We start from the raw sequence: 6100 nt of genomic DNA, 5'->3' as shown, positions 1-6100 counted from the left end.
AATTCCCCAATAAAAAGACATAGACTAACAGACTGGCTACATAAAAAGGACCCAACATTTCACTGCATACAGTAAACACACCTCAGGGACAAAAACAGACACTACCTCAGAGTATAAGGGTGGAAAACTATTTTTCAAGCAAAGAAAACAAGAAAGAGGCAGAAGTAGCCATTCTAATACCGAATAAAATCATTTTTCAACCCAAAATTATCAAAAAAGACAAGGAAGGGCACTTCTTACTAATCAAAGGTAAAATCGACCAAGATGAATTCTCAGTTCTGAGCATCTATGCTACAAATGTAAGGGCATCCACATTCTTTAAAGAAACTTTAGTTCAGCTCAAAGCATACATTGAACCTCACACAATAATAGTGGGAGACTTCAAACAACCCATGCTCATCAATGGAAAGATCCTGGAAACAGAAACTAAGCAGGGACACAGTTAAACTAAAAGAAGTTATGAACCAAATGGATTTAAGAGATGTTTATAGAACATTTTATCATAAAACAAAATATATCCCTTTTTCTCAGCACCTCATGGTACCTTCTCCAAAACTGACCATATAATTGGTCACAAAACAGGCCTCAACAGATACAAAAATACTGAAATTACCCATGCATCTTATCAGATCACCATGGACTAAAACTGATTTTCAATTACAACATAAATAATAGCAAACATACACATGGAAGCTGAAGAAAACTCTACTCGATAACTTGGTCAAGGGCAAAATAAAGAAAGAAATTAAAGACTTGTTTGAGTTTAATGAAAATGAAGTTACAACATATGCAAACTTATGGGACACATTGAAAGCAGTCCTAAGAGGAAAACTCATAACTTTGAATGCAGCCAAAAAGAAATTGGAGAGAGCATACAGGAGCAACTTGACAGTACACCTAAAAGCTCTAGAACAAAAGGAAGCAAATTCACCCAAGAGGAGTCCACAACAGGAAACAATCAAACTCAGGACTGAAATCAACCAAGTGGAAACAAAAAGAACTATACAAAGAATCAACCAAACCAGAAGCTGGTTCTTTGAAAAAATCAACAAGTTAGATAAACCCTTAGCCAGACTAAATAGAAGGCACACAGAGAGTATCCTAACTAACAAAATCAGAAATGAAAAGGGAGACATAACAACAGAAACTGAGGAAATCCAAAACATCATCAGATTCTACTACAAAAGCCTTAACTCAACAAAACTGGAAAACCTGGATGAAATGGACAATTTTCTATTCAGATACCAGGTATCAAAGTTAAATCAGGATCAGATTAATGATCTAAACAGTCCCATAATCCTGAAAGAAATAGAAAACATCATTAATAGTCTCCCATCCGAAAATAGCCCTGGACCAGATAGATTTAGTGCAATGTTCTATCAGACCTTCAAAGAAGACCTAATTCCAATTCTCCTCAAACAATTCCACAAAATAAAAACAGAAGGTACTCTACCCAATTCATATTATGAAGCCACAATTACTCTGACACATAAACCACACAAAGACCCAATGAAGAAAGAGAACTTCAGACCGATTTTCCTTATGAATATCGATGCAAAAATACTCAGTAAAACTCTCAGAAATCGAATCCAAGAACACATCAAAATGTTCATTCATCATGATCNANTAGGCTTCATNCCAGGGATGCAGGGATGGTTTAACATACAGAAATCCATCAATGTAATCCACTATATAAACAACCTCAAAGTCAAAAACCACATGATCATCTCATTAGATTTTAAGAAAGCATTTGACAAAATCCAACACCCATTCATAATAAAAGTCTTGGAAAGTTAAGGAATTCAAGGCCCATACCTAAACCTAATAAAAGCAATATACAGAAAACCTGTAGTCAATATCAAATTAAATGGAGAGAAACTTGAAGCAATCCCAGTAAAACCAGGGATTAGAGAAGGCTGCCCACTTTCTTCCTACCTATTCAATATGGTACTTGAAATCCTAGCCAGAGCAATTAGATAACAAAAGGAGATCAGGGGGATACAAATTGTAAAGGAAGAAGTCAAAATATCACTATTTGCAGTTGATATGATAGTATATATAATTTACCCTAAAAATTTCACCAGGGAACTCCTAAACCTGATAAACAACTTCAGTGCATTAGCTGAATATTAAATTAACTCAAACAAATCAGTGGCCTTTCTCTACAGATGATAAACAGGCTGAGAAAGAAATTAGGGAAACAACACCCTTCACAATAGTAACCAATAATATAAAATACCTTGGTGTGACTCTAAGCAAGTGAAAGATATTTATGATAAGAACTTCAAGTCTTTGAAGAAAGAAATCAAAGAAGATCTCAGAAGATGGAAAGATCTCCCATGTTCATGGATTGGCAGGATTAATATAGTAAAAATGGCTATGTTGTTGAAAGCAATCTACAGATTCAATGCAATCCTAATCAAAATTCCAACTCAATTCTTCACAGAGTTAGAAAGGGCATTTTGCAAATTCATCTGGAATAACAACAACAACAACAAAAACCTAAAATATCAATAACTATTCCCAATAATAAAAGAACCTCTGGGGGAATCACCATCTCTGATCTCAAGCTGTATTACAAATCAATTGTTATAAAAATTTCATGGTATTGGAACAGTGACAGTCAGGTAGATCAATGGAATAGAATTGAAGACCCAGAAATAAATTAAAACACCTATGGTCACTTGATCTTTGACAAAGGAGCTAAAACCATCCAGTGGAAAACAGACTGTATTTTCAACAAATGGTGCTGGCTCAATTGGAGGTTATCCTGTAGAAGAATGTGAGTTGATCCATTCTTATTTCTTTGTACAAAGCTCAAGTCTAAGTGGATCAAGGGACTCAACATAAACCCAGAGACACTGAAACTTATGGAGGAAAAAGTAGGGGAGAGACTTGACGATAAGTATACAGGGGGAAAATTCCTGAACAGAACAACAATGGTTTGTGCTGTAAGATCAAGAATTGACAAATGGGATCTCAGAAAATTGCAAAACTTCTGTAAGGCAAAGGACACTGTCAATAAGACAAAAAGGCCACCAACAGATTGGGAAAAGATCTTACCAATCCTAAATCACATATGGGACTACTATCCAATATATATAAAGAAATTGGATTCCAGAAAACCGAACAACCCTATTTAAAAATGGGGTACAGAGCTAAACAAAGAATTCCCAACTGAGCAATACTGAATGGCTGAGAAGCACCTGAAATAATGTTTAACATCCTTAATATCAGGAAAATGAAAATCAAAACAACCTTGAGATTCCACCTCACACCAGTCAGAATGGCTAAGATCAGAAATTCACATGACAGCAGATGCTGGTGAGGCTATGGAGAAAGAGGGACACTCCTCCATTGCTGGTGCAGTTGCAGGCTAGTATAACCACTCTGGGAATCAGTTTGGCAATTCCTCAGAAAATTGGACATAGTACTACTGGAAGATCCAGCAATTCCTTTCCTGGACATGTACCCAGAAGATGTTCCAACAGGTAATAAGGACATATTCTCCACTATGTTCATAGCAGCCTTATTTATAATAGCCAGAAGCTGGAAAGAACCCAGATGTCCCTCAANAGAGGAATGGATACAGAAANTGTGGTACATTTACNCANTGGAGTACTACTCAGCNATNAAAAACAATGAATTTATGAAATTCTTGGGCAAATGGATTGATCTGGAGGATATCATCCTTAGTGAGNTANCCCAATCACAAAAGAACACACATGATATGCACTTACTGATAACTGGATATTAGTCTAGAAACTTAGAATACCCAAGATACTATTTGTGAAACTCATTAAACTCAAGAAAAAGGAAGACCAAAGTGTGAATACTTAGTTCCTTCTTAGAAGGGGGAACAAAATGCCCATTGAGGGAGTCACAGAGATAAAGTTTGTAGCTGAGGCAGAAGGAAGGCCATTCCAGAGACTGTCACACCTTGGGATCCATCCCATAAACAACCACTAAACCCAGACACTATAGCATATGCAAGCAAGATTTTGCTGATTAGACCCTGATATAGCTATCTCTGTGAGGCTATGCCAGTGCCTGGCAAATACAGAAGTGGATGCTCACAGTCATGTATTGGATGGAACACAGGGTCCCCAGCGAAGGAACTGGAGAAAGTACCCAAGGAGCTGAAGGGGTCTGTAGCCCTATAGGAGGAACAACAATATGAACTAACCAGTAGCCCAGAGCTCATGTCTCTAGTTGCATATGTAGCAGAGGATTGCCTAGTCAGCCACCAATGGGAGGAGAGGCCCTTGGTCTTCCAAAGATTCTATGCCCCACTATAAGGAAATGCAAGGGCCAGGAAGTGGGAGTGGGTGGGTTGGGGAGCAAGGGGAAGGGGGACGGAACAGGGGATTTTTCAGAGAGGAAAGTCAGTAAGGGGATTGCATTTGAAATGTAAATGAAGATAACATCTAATAAAATAAAAAAATATAGATAGACAGATAGACAGACAGACAGACAGACAGACAGACAGACAGACAGACAGATAGATAACTAGTAGAATTGATGCCCCAGGGTGGTAGGAGGCAAAGAAGAGGGAGAATAGTGTAAGAATTCTGAGAGGGGGACAGGGAATGGAACAAAATTTGAGATATAAATAAATAAAATAATTAATAAAACAAAATAAAATACAGAAAATAGGATCTAGGCCAAAGGCACATTTAATGTCCAGAAAGACTGTAATGAAATAAAACTCTCCTATTGTATATTAAATTAAAAAAATATGTAGGCTGGATGAGGAAATTTAAAATAGATTTGGAACTTTATCAAAAGCATTATTGTTCGTAGTACTATAGATCAGATCCAAGACTTAATTAAACATCTCCTGTCTTTGATGGCACGCTCTTGGCCAGTTCGCTAGCATGTCTTATCCAGGAGACAGCAGCTGTTTTTCCACATTGAAACACCCATGTACACCGGGGTCCTAGATTAAAACACAATTGTATCTTTTTAAAAACTGTGATATGCACAATAATATCCGGGGCAAGAAGTGCTTCAAGTTTTAAATTGCATTTTTGTTTTATATTCTGGAATGATTTCATGGGGTACTAGTTGAAAATACAGAGTAATTTAACTACCTTTTGCTTTAGTAAAATTTCAATATGTGCTGGAAGTCACCAGAGTGACCTAAAGTAGTTCCCTTTCATTTAGGTAGAAACCACATGAACCCATGAACATATCTGTGTAAGTATAACCAGCTATGTATATGGTGCAACAATAACATTTTTGCTCATAGAATTTAATAAGACAAAGTTCATTCTCAGTTAATAATAGAATATAATGAGTTTTAACTTATTTCTATAATGGTGATGACCACCAAAACTTTCCAAGTTGTCAAAAATATCAATTTTAAAGAATTGATAAAGGGTCACTGGACCCTGAGAACCCCTATTTTTATTTAGTAAAAATGAGTTATATAAAGGATACACACTTTTTTTTTTTTTTTGGCCAACTGCTTTTCAATTGATAAGGAGAACCTTTTAATTAAATTCTATATGATGATTATCTTAAAACACATGTGCATATTTGTCATCTTGGATCTCCTCATCATGTCTAGATGATCTAGGCTTTCAGCAATTTATTTCACTTAACAAAATATTCTGAATGTTTCTAAAATAATAGTTTCTTCAAAATATTCCAAGCAGCTAGAAAATATAAACAACCATTTGCAAAACAGTAAATCACATTGAATATATTTGCATTTTTGAAATTAATTATTCACTGCAAGCACATAAAACTAGAACAGGAAATGAATATACAGATTTTTTGTTCTTTGAATATTTAGCTATTTTACATAACAATCTAGGAACCCATCATCATTGGTAGATACTTTTATTCAATAAAGTGTTTCATATAATTTTCCTTTTAGGCACTAAATTTTTTTGAAAGAAAATATACTTTATCCTATTATTACAACATAAATTTATTTCTCAATTGTCTTTGTTATGTTTTGTTTACTATAAATTTAAATTATACCCAGGCAATGTTGGCACATGCCTTTAATCCCAGCACTTGGGAGGCAGAGGCAGGCAGATTTCTGAGTTTGAGGCCAGCCTGGTCTACAGAGTGAGTTCCAGGACATCCA

The sequence above is a fragment of the Mus pahari genome, chromosome 19 (assembly GCF_900095145.1).
Source record: "Mus pahari chromosome 19, PAHARI_EIJ_v1.1, whole genome shotgun sequence".
Lineage (NCBI taxonomy): Eukaryota > Metazoa > Chordata > Mammalia > Rodentia > Muridae > Mus > Mus pahari.
The sequence above is the reverse complement of the archived record's forward strand: the minus strand, read 5'-3'. Positions refer to the sequence as shown.